Raw genomic sequence first — 13,573 nt, 5'->3', positions numbered from 1 at the left:
CGAGGCGACGAAGTACCTTGTATGGTCCAAAGTACCGTTTCAGCAGTTTCTCACTGAGGCCGCGGCGACGGATGGGCGTCCATACCCACACCCTATCTCCGGGCTGGAAGTGGACGTCCCTGCGACGAAGGTTGTAGCGGCCGGCGTCGACGCGTTGCTGGTCTTGAATCAGGAGTCGGGCGAGCTGGCGAACTTCTTCGGCGCGTTGAGCAACCGCCTGGGCGTCGTCGCTCTCGTTGTCAGATGGCTCATGGGGCAGCATGGCGTCCAGCATGGTCGTTACCTTCCGACCATGTACCAGCTGGAAAGGGGTGAATCCAGTGGTCTCTTGAACCGCGGTATTGTAGGCGAACGTGACGTAGGGCAGCACCTCGTCCCACGTCTTGTGCTCTACGTCGACGTACATAGAGATCATATCGGCGATTGTCTTGTTGAGTCGCTCCGTCAGCCCGTTGGTCTGCGGGTGATACGCAGTTGTACGACGATGGCTGGTGTGACTGAGTCGGAAGATTTCTTGGGTCAGTTGTGCCATGAACGATGATCCGCGATCTGTAATCAGAACTTCTGGAGCGCCGTGCCGGAGGACGATGGACTCAATGAAAAACTTGGCAACTTGCACAGCAGTCCCCGAAGGAAGAGCTTTCGTTTCGGCGTACCGCGTGAGATAATCTGTGGCGACGATGATCCAGCGGTTCCCCGACGTCGAAGGCGGAAAAGGACGAAGTAGATCCATTCCGATCTGCTGGAAGGGTGCAGTTGGAGGAGAAATAGGCTGCAGGAGTCCGGCCGGCCTCGTCGGAGGTTTCTTGCGTCGCTGGCACTCGTGGCATGATCGTGTGTACAGGTGGACGGTCTTGGGGAGCTTGGGCCAGTAATACTTTTCACGAATACGGGCCAGTGTCCGGCTGTATCCAAGGTGTCCGGACGTCGGGTCGTCGTGACATGCTTGAAAGATCTCCCCTCGAAGGTCGGTCGGGATTACCAGCAGCCACGGCGAGTTGTTGTTCCCGAAGTCCTCTTTGTAGAGTACACCTTGTCGGATGGCGAAGGTCGGCAGTACTCGTGAGAAGACACGTGGCACGGTACTCCTGCCCCCTTCCAGGTGCTCGATTAATGCGCGCAGCTCACGATCGTCCCGTTGACGTCGTGCCATATCGTCGGTGTTCACTGCTCCTAGGAAGCACTCGTCGTCATTGTCGTCGCTGCAGCCGGAAGGGGTTTCGACGGGAGCTCTGGACAGGCAGTCGGCGTCGCTGTGCTTGCGGCCTGACTTATAGACCATTGTCATGTTGAAGTCTTGTAGTCGAAGACTCCATCGAGCGAGGCGTCCTGACGGGTCCTTCAGGTTCGCAAGCCAGCAGAGCGAGTGGTGGTCCGTGACTACATGAAACGGGCTCCCGTACAAGTACGGACGAAACTTCGTTATTGCCCAGACGACCGCAAGGCATTCTTTCTCAGTCGTGGAGTAATTTTTCTCTGCCTTGGACAGTGTCCGACTTGCGTAGGCGATGACTCGTTCGGTGCCTTCTTGTACTTGAACTAGTACTGCGCCCAGTCCCGCGTTACTTGCGTCCGTGTGAATTTCTGTTTCCGCATCCTGGTCGAAATGTCCAAGCACAGGAGGAGTCTGGAGTCGTTGTTTCAGTTCGTCGAATGCCTGCTGTTGCTCCTCGGCCCATTCGAACTTCTCGGCGTCCTTCGTGAGATTCGTAAGTGGTGCGAAAATCCTTGCGAAATGCCGAACGAAGCGTCGATAATAGGCACACAGTCCAAGGAATCTTCGCACGGCCTTCTTGTCTGTCGGCGCTGGAAATGCCGCGACGGCGCGAGTCTTCTCGGGGTCTGGGCGGACGCCTTCGTTACTAACCACGTGGCCAAGGAACTTCAGTTCGTCATAGGCGAACCGGCACTTTGACGGCTTGAGTGTGAGTCCGGCGGTCTGAATGGCTTGAAGAACAGCTCGGAGTCGTCTCAAGTGCTCGTCGAAGTCAGCTGAAAATACTACGACGTCGTCAAGGTAGACGAGACAACTCTGCCACTTCAGCCCTGCCAGCACGGTGTCCATGACACGCTGGAAAGTTGCTGGCGCCGTGCATAGTCCGAAGGGCATCACCTTGAACTCGTACAGTCCATCCGGCGTGACAAAGGCTGTCTTCTCTCGGTCCCGTTCGTCGACCTCGATTTGCCAGTAGCCGCTCTTCAGATCCATCGATGAAAAGTATCGAGAGTGGCGCAGCCGGTCTAGAGTGTCGTCGATGCGGGGGAGTGGGTAGACGTCTTTCTTCGTAACCGTGTTGAGCTGCCGGTAGTCCACGCAGAACCGAAGAGTTCCGTCCTTCTTCTTAACCAGCACGACTGGAGAGGCCCATGGACTGCTTGAAGGTTGGATTATGTCGTCATTCAGCATCTCTTGAACTTGCTGATGGATCACCTCCCTTTCTTTAGCGGAGACTCTGTACGGCGATCGATGCACAGGGCGCGCGTCGTCCTCGGTAACGATGCGGTGCTTGGCAACCGCGGTCTGGCGCATCTTCGACGACGTCGCAAAGCAGTCGCGGTATCCGGCGAGGAGGTTAGCCAGCTGACGCCGTTTAGGGTCCGGAAGCTTAGGGTCAATGTCGAGCTGCGCTGGCGACGTACTGTCTTGCTGGGGCGGCGGGGATTCGTCAGTAATCGCGGTGATTTCGGCGGGGTTTCGGAGTTTCTCGATGTGGCCCACGGCTGCACCTTTTGTGAGGTGTTGCGTTTCGTTTCGGAAGTTCGTCACGAGGGCCACAGTCCGCCCGTCCTGAAGTTCAGCTACTCCCCTTGCGACGCCTATGCCTCTTCCCAGGAGCAATTGGAGGCTTCCCTCGAGAAGAACTTCGCCACAGGAAGCTTCATCGATCCCGACAAGTACGAAAACACTCGACCGCGGTGGTAGGTTTACGTGGTTTGCGAGGACTCGGACCGTGGGTGACGTCGCTTGGGGTCCCTCCGCTGGTGGAGCAGGTTTTCGTAGCGTCAGCCGGTTTGTTCCGAGATCGATGACGGCGCCATACTCGCAGAGAAAGTCCATTCCGAGGATAACGTCCCTCGAACAGTCTTGCAGAACGACGAACTTGACAGGGCACGTTTCACCGTGGATCTCGACGCGAGCAGTGCATCTCCCGACTGGTGTGATGAGATGTCCTCCGGCGGTTCGTATTTGGGGTCCTTCCCACGGCGTCATGACTTTTCGAAGGCGGCGGGAGAGCCTCCCACTCAAGACTGAGTAGTCTGCTCCGGTGTCCACGAGTGCCGATGCGTCGAGGCCGTCGATCACAACGTTCAGGTTGTTAGACACCGATGCAGGAGCGTCGTTGTGATGCTTGGGGTCGGGAGAGTGGGAGCGCTCCGTCGTTCTTGGAGGCTCTTTACGTCGGTTGTCTTCGGCAACTCCACCTCCAGGGGTGGCCGCGCCTAGTTTCCCCGGTGAGGAGCGAGGGGTGACAGGCTTTCACGTCGGGGTCGGTGCATCGGCGAAGCTGGACGTCGGGGCGATGGCGACCGGAACTCTCGGCGGGACGCAGGCTCGGGGGACTGGGGTCGTCGCAGGTACTCGTCGATCTCCCGAGGGCGTTCACCATACCGGGGGCGCGGGTCGTTTGGGTGGAATCCGCGCAGCCCGAGTCGTCGGTATGGGCATCGGCGGTACACATGGTCGGCTTCCCCGCAGTGGTAGCAGAGCGGGCGTCGGTCGGCCGTTCGCCACACATCGGTCTTCCGGGGTACACGGGGCTCCTGGCTGGCGTACTGGGGCTGGTCGTCGCGGCGTCGGTCGTGCTGCGGCGCAGGAGACTGGCGTCGGGGCGGCGCGACATAGGCGCGAGGAGGAGGCGGTGGCCGTCGGGCCACTGCGGCGTAGGTCACGGTGGGCTCCTCGGGTGCAGCTACGTTGGCAGGAGCCTTCAGTTGAATTGCCCGCTGAACCTCGTCGCGGACAACTTCGGCTATTGACACCGAAGCCGGCTGGTGGGTAGCAGGCAGGAGCTTCTTAATTTCCTCCCGGACGACGTCCCGGATGATCTGGCGAATGCTGGAGATGCTGGAGCCAAGGTCGCAAGCGGACGGCGGAACCGCGCTGACGCCTGGTAGCCTCTGGTAGTGGCTGGCTCGGGATTGCAGTGCACGCTCAATGTTCGTCGCCTCGGTTACAAATTCTTGAATCGTCGTCGGTGGGTTGCGTACGAGGCCACCGAAAATGTCGTCCTTCACGCCACGCATCAGGATACGCAGCTTCTTTTCCTCGGTGGACTGAGGGTCGGCGCGGCTGCTCAGGCGGAGGACGTCTTCAACGAAGCTGGTTACCGTTTCGGTGGGCCCTTGAGTTCGTACTTGAAGGAGGTCTTCCGCTCGCTGTCGTCGTGTCTGGTTCGTGAATGTCTCCTTCAGGCCAGCGGTACAGGTGTCCCACGACGTAAGCGACGCCTCGTGGTTCTCGAACCACTGCCTCGCGGTACCCTCCAAGGAGAAGTAGAGGTTTTGGAGGCGCTGCTCAGTGGTTCATCCATTATGGCGTGCTACACGTTCGTAGTGCAGGAGCCAGTCCTCTACGTCTTCGTGGGTCTCGCCATGGAAGGTCGTCGGGGTTCGCTGGGCAACAGGCAGGTAGACGACGGCGGCGGCGGTCGGGGACTGCGATTGCTGGTCGTCCATCGTCGGCCTCGTAGGCTGCCTGGTCCTGGGTGGCAGAAGTCCGTATTACGGGGGTAGACCTTGGGTTCGGCGACTGGTCCGAGTTTCAGGTTCCGCGTTGAGTGGTCTTGTCACAGGGCTTGGAATCGGGCTTGCACTGCGGGCCCCGGGAGGGGAACGCTGTACGGGCATGCGGTACCCCGCACCTCCACCAAAATGTCACGGTTGGTGACCAAAAGAAAACAGGAAATAAACAGAGAGAAATAAACTTTTAATGTGGCGAACTTGTGCCGAAAATAAAGAAGGAAACAGAAGAAAGCAGAGCGTCGCGGGCGTCGAAGTCGGCGTGTCAGCAGAATCGAGCGCTAGGGCGAGACTGACTCGACAAGGTCGCGGGCGGCCTCTTATCTAGAGTGCGCCGCTATCTCGAAGATTCGGCGAAAGCGGTTCGAGCGTCGCGTGATCGGGGCGAGAATGAACACGCACTTTCTAGAAAACAAAAGCAGGGATAAATGATAGAAGTTACGTGCGGTACATGAATAAACGGGAACTTTCTGGAGGACCGTGACCGAGCGTTGCTTTCTCAGCCTTGCGCGCGGCAATATATATATATATATATATATATATATATATATATGTATAACAGAACTTATAAGAAAGAAAGAAAAAAATTGGTAATAGCCAAGGTATAGCTTAAAAAAAAAAAAAGGAACACAAGGACGAGTGTCATGATCGGTCCCTTTCGAAATCCCGAGTCTCCGTTGTTAAGTCACTCACGACTTTTTGATCGGACGGTGCCAAGATGGGTCCTGTCCTGGACAATGTCTGGTTCGTAGCGACGACCGAATCTAGGAGCGTAGCCGGCTACGGGTAGGGTCGGTTTTGGACCGCAGCCGAAATCGTCCCCCTGGTCTTCCGGAGCTCTTCCAAGCACGTCTGCCCTCGCTGTCCGCCGGGTAGTCGTCCTCCTCTTTCTTTTTCCTTCCCCTTCCTTGTCACCGAAATCGCGGATATCGTCTTCCTTCTCTTCTCCGGTTCTCACACGTGACAATTATCGTTGAGAGACAGAACTCGAACCCTAAAAACCAAAAATGGCCAGATTACTAACACCTCGTCGTGAAACTGCTGCTTTTTAAAACTCTTAAATTTATTGTAAATTTCACTTTCCTTCACCCACTGCCTTTCTTTCCCCCTCCAGAACGTTGAAATCTTTAGTTGTGATTAGTTTATTTCGTGTATTTTATCCTGTTGCTAAGTGAAAGAAGTTGTGTTTTCGTCAAAAGTCTCTGTTTTTATCCCTTCATGTATTCGTAGAAACCGAAAAAAAGGAAAAACCAAGAAAAAAAAGAAGGGAATTACTTCACACCTGCCACATAAAAATTATTCTTATCTTGGATAACCGTAGAAATGGCGAGGCAAGCGTCAAATCATCACCGGCCATCCCACAGGATTAAATTATTTATCTTCCAAGTCTGTCCTTGTATTTCTCGATAGCTTCGGCTCATAGTTTGAACAAACGCGGCTCTGGTCCTCAATTGGCTGGAGAGTGCCACTGGATACTCATTTTGCTTCGAGAAAGTGGTCTCGGAGACGAGTGTTGATACATCTGCCGATAGTGGTAGGACCACCATTCTCACCGTGTTTATGACTGTAGACTATTCTCGTTGTTTACAGATATTGTCATGAGTGACAAGTGATGAGGCGATAATAGCTGAAGAAGCTAAACGTTTAATGAGGCGAGCTTGTGCCCAAAAATAAAAAGGAAACAGAAAAAACAGTAGAGCGTCGCGGGCGTCGATGTCGGCGAAACCGCAGGATCGAGCGCGGGGGCGAGACTGACTCTGACTCGCCACGCGAAGCCCCTTATGTACAGTCGGCACGGAATGAAAAGCGAACATGGAACACATGGTTTTCGACCCACGCTGAGTCACCTGGAGACCCAACACCAAAGGTTTGGATGCACTGAGCAAGAGTCTAACACATCGAAGGAGGAGCCATCTTCTTGCAGCTCCCATTTGGTTCAGGTGGTGCAGCATCTAGCGAAAACCATGCACCCACTGTTCGCGTTTCATTCCGCGCCGACTGTGCACGCACGGGCTTCTCAAATAATCGGCATAGAAGGTTCGACGCGTAGAACATTCGGGCCTGGAACAAGCCCCCAACGTGATTCTCGAATTTTCCAGAACACTAAATTGCAGCAATAAACAAAAGATGCGTCGCTCCTAGGAATCAAACCCTGGCTTTTCGCATGGGAGGCAGGCGCGATAACCGTTAGGCCACGCGCGCGCTGCTTACTTCGCCATCTGCGCGCGGGGCAATTTAAACTGCCGCTTACGTTCCAAGCGACTTTCGGTTTCTCCGCTTTTTGCAAGCCTGCCGACCTTGGTCACGTTACCACTGCAAGGAAGCATAACTTCTATACGGACAACAAAGTCGGAGAATATATAGCCAGGGCCTTTGACTGTACAATTTAACATATCGGAGGACGCAAGTTGGTGCCCAAGAATATTCGAAAACTTTTACCAGATATTACGCCTCTGCGTTTTTTTTTCTTTTTGGCTTTATTTTTGAGAACTGGCGGTTTAACGTTTCATCGACATTTCGAACAGGGGTGCTAAGGTGCGCTTTGATCATTCTTTTTGTAAACCGGAAGTTCTCTGGGACGTCAGAGACTAGAGCACCGCCTGCGGGCGTCTGCCATGAACAGAGTCTATACGTCAACAGTCGACGCTGGCGTCACGGCGCTGCGCTGCGTTGGTTCGTTCGGAAACAACGGGTCGGCCTATACACGTCTTCTGTTTCTCCCCTCTTTGTAGACTCCGTGTTGGGTTTAAGGAACATTCAACTTGAACCAGCTGTCCCGCTTTAGTACGTTGTCACCATTCCAATATTCTCGAGTACTCACCCCAGCGTGGGAACTCCTCAGCCCAGCACGCGCATAATCGTAGCTTGGGAAAGCGAGCGAATCACGCGCAAACGCACAAACAATGAAAAAGAAACCGGCCAGACGCGATGTGTGATCTACGATGACAATACGCAGTAAAGGAAAGAGATAAATGTCAAGTGTAACAGGTTTGTTTTAAATGTGCGTGATTGATGTAGATATGTTAGATCTAAATATATAACACGTACAGTTTAAAAAAATTTAAGGTGACAGAGATAACATTTTAAGCATGCACCACGGCGTAACAACAGCCGTCTTGATGCTTAATGAGAATATAGCAATAACTATCTGTTTAGAATATATGAAACTTCTATGTTTTGGTGCGATGGAAATTTGGAAATGCATTTACTCACATATTCTTCCCGTGATGCATCTGCTTGTGAGAGTGTGAATTTGGTATGGTTCACACTTCACAGTTTTCAGCGGCATTTGTCATTCACAGACTCGGAATGCGTCACGATGGGGACATTCCATCCTACCGTGTTCCAAACGTGACATGGGAACGATGTTCGGCGACGTCTGGATATCTCATGGCACCTTCACTTGGCGGCAGAAATGAAGGTTTTTTTTCCCACTGTTCTCTGCAACACATTAGGGTTTTTGTAGGGTAAGTGACGTTCCTCTTATTTGGAAATGTTTTAGACAATGTTTTTTTTCTACATCCTAAAACTGCCTCCGTTTAAAAATTAAAAAAAAATCTACGTGCAACAACTATTACAAACATTAAGGCAGCAGATAAAAGATATTCAAACCAATGTGTACGCATTTTAAGGTATTTAGCGAACAACGCGCAGCGAAGAAGAACCGTACAGAAAAGAGGCGCCTTTTCCGTCCTGTTCTTCTCTCTACTTTGTGCGCTAAATACTTAAATATGTTAGACTACCAACAAGCACAAACGTCAACTTTACTACAATGTGTACGCCACTTGAAGCTTTTTGTCTCTGTTTAGAATCCGCAAATTTTAACCTTCTAACTATACTTAATTTATTCCAGGCACGTAGCCAAGATTTTTTTTTTTTTTTTTGGGGGGGGGGGGGGGGGGGACCCGCTTATGACAAAAGGCTGTAAGAGGAGGAGGGGGAGAGGAGGTCCTAGCAAAATGGACGATTTCGGGGGGGGGGGGCGGAGGGGGGGCCCGAGCCCCATGGGCCTCCCCGCTGGCTACGTGCCTGATTTATTCTCAGTTCAGAGCGCAGTCAAACGCTAGAATACAGTAAACCACAGACGAACCACAGACGCGTATACTGTCTGCGAAGTCGCCGAACTAAATGACTTGAGCCGGGAAGGACGTCGCACAAAAAGGGAGCTAACGGCGTGGCGTTGCACTTCTAGCGTTGTTTAATTGGCCCTGTAGACTCGTGGCGTCAACTACGCCCTGACCTTTTGTCAAACGATGTGTAGAGGGATTGTCAACGCAATCATCAATTTGATCGCGCGGTACACGAAGGGAGTATAATGTAGAAAGTCAAAAGTCCGCGCAAGATGAACAGAAATTGGGGGGTAGGAATTCAGCTTAAAATCGTATTGCACAGCGTTATTCAAAATTTGAACACTCCCGAAAAAAAAAGGCAGTTTATTTCATCAGGCAGCCGGTGGTCTCGGGTGTTGGTGGACATTACCTGCGGGCGGCAGACTCGTCGGGTCAGTGGTCTCACTCGCGTGCAAAGTCGTAGCAAGCCACCAGACTTCTTTACGTGACGTACACAGGGAAACTACATAGTAGCACGTTACTCACTGCCTATTGAAAGCAGGTCCTGGGAAGTATGCGACATGACAAGCTCTTAAGATCCCTCTGGGCCACGCTCATTTTTTTTTTTTTTTTTAAACTAGTGCTAAACCGCAACCAGAATTATCCCTTTGAAATCCCCATCTGTACGTGTGCCGTCAATGTGTTTCTCTCTGACAACCCCGGTGCATCTTTACGCCCTGTAATATTAGGGAGTTTTAGAATAGCGCACGCTAAAGCTTTGCGTACGCAAAGAATAGCGTCGTCGCCACTGCGCATGCTCCGAACGCAAACCAGGTTTTGCGCTTTGCGTGCGCAATTTTAGCGTGCGCTATTTCGCGGAAATAGCGTGCGTACACAAAGAGTCTTTGCGCTTCTTCTAGGAGGATTCGTGACGAGAAGTTGGCTAAATCCAAGACGAGCACAGTTAAAAAAACATGGCGGCTTCCAGGATTATGTCGGCGGCTGCTTTGGCGACGTCGTGAGTGCGACGTCGGCGGTATCCTCGCGACAGCAATTTTCAATACGGGACGACATTGTACTCGGTTTGGCAGCGATTACCGACAACTTGATGCTTGCGACGCGCGAACATTTCACGGCGAAGGTATGATGTGCGAAGGTCAGTACACGAGACCTCTCTTGCCGAGGCGACGCAAGCGGACACGACCGCTCAACCGCTCGCGTCGCGTTCTCACGTTTAAACAAATTAAAATGCTACTCTGGACCAAAGAACCCGTTTTTTTTTCTAAAGTTACAGCATTTCGTGTGTGAAATAAATTTTTTTACTGTATCTTGGTGGCGTCGCAAGCGCGAGATGCTTGGGCTTTTCCGTCGCGGCGGAGAAACGCTATTCTAAACTCTCTTGCGTCGCGTGCGCTAATACAAGCGCTAAATTTAGCGCTAGCGTGCGCTAAAATTGCGTACGTTATTCTAAAACTCCCTAATAATTAACACGGCAACTAAGGGTATGTACACGCCCTATTCGCGGTACAGTTCGCTCCGATTTCTCACTTTATAGCTTCAAAATCACAAAACTGAGGCAACATGCTTTAGAAGGTTCTGTTAGTTTATACATATCACAGAACAGTTAAAAAATGTGTTTACATAACTTTTAAAGGAATACGCATTTAGTAAAATGGCGCCTTCTCAGCGTTTTGTATTCTCTTATCGTTAACCAGATTTATCGGGGATTTTTTTTCGCTAGATTAAGGGCACAGGGTAAGGTAAAATAGAAAAAAAAATCGATTTTAGTTTTTTTCGCAATTTGAAAAGTTTAGTTCTTTCTGCACATTTTCCATTGTCCCAGTGTTTTTAGAAAGCTATATTTTGGGCTGAAAATCACTTCTTCCGAAAGCAAGTAGCAGGTGACCATGCTTCCATTTTGGGATATACTCTCTGTTTAGCGATGAATTCTCCAACAAAACAAAATCAACACAAGTCCTAAAAGCTTGTCCAGTAACAGATAATCTCAAAAAAATTATTTCGCAACTATTGCATAGCTTTTTTTCAACCAAGACAATCACGAGACGCTCTGCACGTTTTTCCCAGGTGTGTACCGTGTGTAAATTCAAGCGTTTGTGTTTTCGTGACGACAAAATGGTGCCATTGGATGCTGTTCCTTTATTCAATGGTGGCAGCATTGCAGAAGCCAATGTTTTGAAGTTTTGTGGATGGAACCCTGTGTGGAAAACCATCAAGTGGCTGAGGGAAGTTGACGTCACTTTAATATACTTTACGGACCAAGCGACATGGCAGGTCACAAAAGAGTCCCGGCAAGCAACGCGATAAACCTAAAGGCGAAGACATGACTTTAGCAATGCCTTTCACGCTGGGGGCTATTGAAAAAATGACTCTGAGGCTGTTGGTGCCAATAGAAATTCGTTATTCACCAGTTTTTTTACTTTAAACTCAATTATCTCAAAACAGTGTTTTTTAGTACATAGGTACCATTTTTTCCTTAACGTGACATTATAGAGGGTTGATTTTTTATTCCTACCACATACATGGGTGTTCAAAAATACTGAACTAAAATTAAAAATGTGCACCTAGCAGTTATTGAGTTACAAAGTTTTTAATAGATGAAAAGAACTAAAATTTTAATACTAGAAGAAAAAATTTAAAAAAAAAAAACTTATTTTAAATTGGTTCAAATAATTCTAGTTCAGTGGATAAAACACAATATTTCGAACAAAATGATATATACATGACAGGAATACTCCCAGTAGTCACCGAGAAAAATGTTCCTCAACATGGCCTCAAATGCATGGGGAGTATAGGACTTACCCTGTGCCCTTAAGCGGGAAATGTTTCCGCAAGATTGAGCGAGGAAATTTTTCCACTAGATTTAGCGGGGAAAATTTTCCGCTAGATTTAGCGGGGAAAGTTTTCCGCTGATTTTGTGGGAAATTTTTTCCGCTAGATGTAGCAGGGAAATTTGTTCGCTAGATCTAGCGAGGAAATTTTTTCGCCAGATTAAGCGGCGAAGTTTCCCCGCTAGATTTAGCGGGGAATTCGTTCCGCTAGATATAGCGGGGGAAATTTTTCGGCTTGATTTAGTGGGGACAATTACCCATAATGACCGCGCGGTTACGCCGACGGCGACGGCGACGCCGCTCAACCCGGAAATGGGCGCCTAAGAGCTGCACTCTTAGAGTAGCATATGGCAACACGCTGGCAGCGTTTGAAAATCCTACCATGTATAGATGCGAAAAAACAAAACATCCGCATTATTGCGCATTGTGCCGTGTTTGCGATTATTTTTTGCTAATTAACAGCGCCATTACTCCACGGTAATTATTTTAAGTAAATTTCCTCTAAGCGTATTTTATTATTAAATATTTCGAGACCCGTAGCCGCAGGAGTTGTTTTGGGGGAGGTGCCCAAAATGGCAAATTCGCCAAATCCACAAAAACCGCTTCGGTCTGAGTGCGCTTAAAATTTTTTTCCGAGATGAAATCTAATTTTTTCGCAAGACAAAATTAGTTTTTGTTTTTCTCCGCATTGAATCGACCAAATATATATATATATATTTTTTTTTTTTCATTTTGCCAAAATTCAAAGTGATAACCGGGCATGGTCGGCCGAACTTGTCTGAAAGCAGCCTATAGAGGGCTTTGGAAGCGCGAAGCTGAGAAAAAGTAGTTATTAGAAAAAAATCTTGACTCGCTTTTATATTAATTATCGTTAAAGGAAAGGCAGTGTTAAATGCAAAGACAAAGGACACCTAAGTCCAGTATTTCGCCTTCTATTTTTGCAAATTATTATAGTTAATGCTGACATCTCTACAGGTCCACCGTTTGTTTTCTTATTTTAATAGGACATAAAATGTGTTTAACAAACCAATAGGTTTGGCTGCTAGTAACTGTAAAGGTAGGCCAGAACATTTTTTTTGCGAAGTATTTGCAATGAATCCTTTTCATCTTGATTCTCACCTTTTTTTTTCAAACTGAAAACTGAGTCTCTTTCCGCAACATTGAACGTGTGAAATAAACGGCATGAATTGGTACCCTAGCTATATAGGAAAAATAGTTTCCGCCTGATTAAAATTAATTTATATTGCGTAAGCATTGCTGTGGAAGCTCACTTCATCACCTGCTCAGCAGTAGGAACAATTATTCTCAACATACCCTGTTTCTATACAGCGAGTTCACGCTACCAGTGACTTCATGCCACTCAGAGTCGGAAAATTGCGTTTAATGTTTTAGCACCGGATTTAGTTGTCATTTTCTCAGTAGCTATATAGAATTTAGATATACTAAATAGCATATTGGAAAGAGTACGTTTCTGGTATATAGAAAATGCAATTAGTTTCGATCGGCTCCGTAAATAAACTGTATTGGCTACAATCAACGTAGAAAGTTTACAATCAGTGGGCAGTTAGTACAGAAAGCAATCATAGTGTTGGTACAGCGTTCTTAAGTGTCTGTGGTTTCCGTATATGTCGTTGATGCAGGACGGGGATTCCACTCTTCCGATAACCCTGGTAAACACGAATCATATAAAACATTATTTTTACAGGCTGTAGTTATCAGTTCATGAATATGACTTAACCGCAATGAAACGTACTGTTGAGGTAAATAATATTCCACGTAAAGGGGAAGCAGATTATAATACTTGCGTTTTTGAAAGACACGAGTGACTTTACGACGCTATGACAGAGATATCACTTAAGTGCTAACTTCTCATTCTACAGCGCTCTAATTACAGACAGAGCTTAAGTGGTGAAAAGAATCTCCCGCCCACTTATG

At 49.1% G+C, this 13,573-nt stretch overlaps 1 pseudogene; it reads left to right on the top strand.

The window, feature by feature from the left end:
• The window catches only part of LOC115313845, a 91,862-nt pseudogene that overhangs the window by 65,135 nt on the left and 13,154 nt on the right, over positions 1 to 13,573 (top strand).

This window comes from Ixodes scapularis, unplaced genomic scaffold (genome assembly GCF_016920785.2).
Source record: "Ixodes scapularis isolate PalLabHiFi unplaced genomic scaffold, ASM1692078v2 PGA_scaffold4__175_contigs__length_147842914, whole genome shotgun sequence".
Classification (NCBI taxonomy): domain Eukaryota; kingdom Metazoa; phylum Arthropoda; class Arachnida; order Ixodida; family Ixodidae; genus Ixodes; species Ixodes scapularis.
This window is presented reverse-complemented; position numbering and strand designations above follow the sequence as displayed.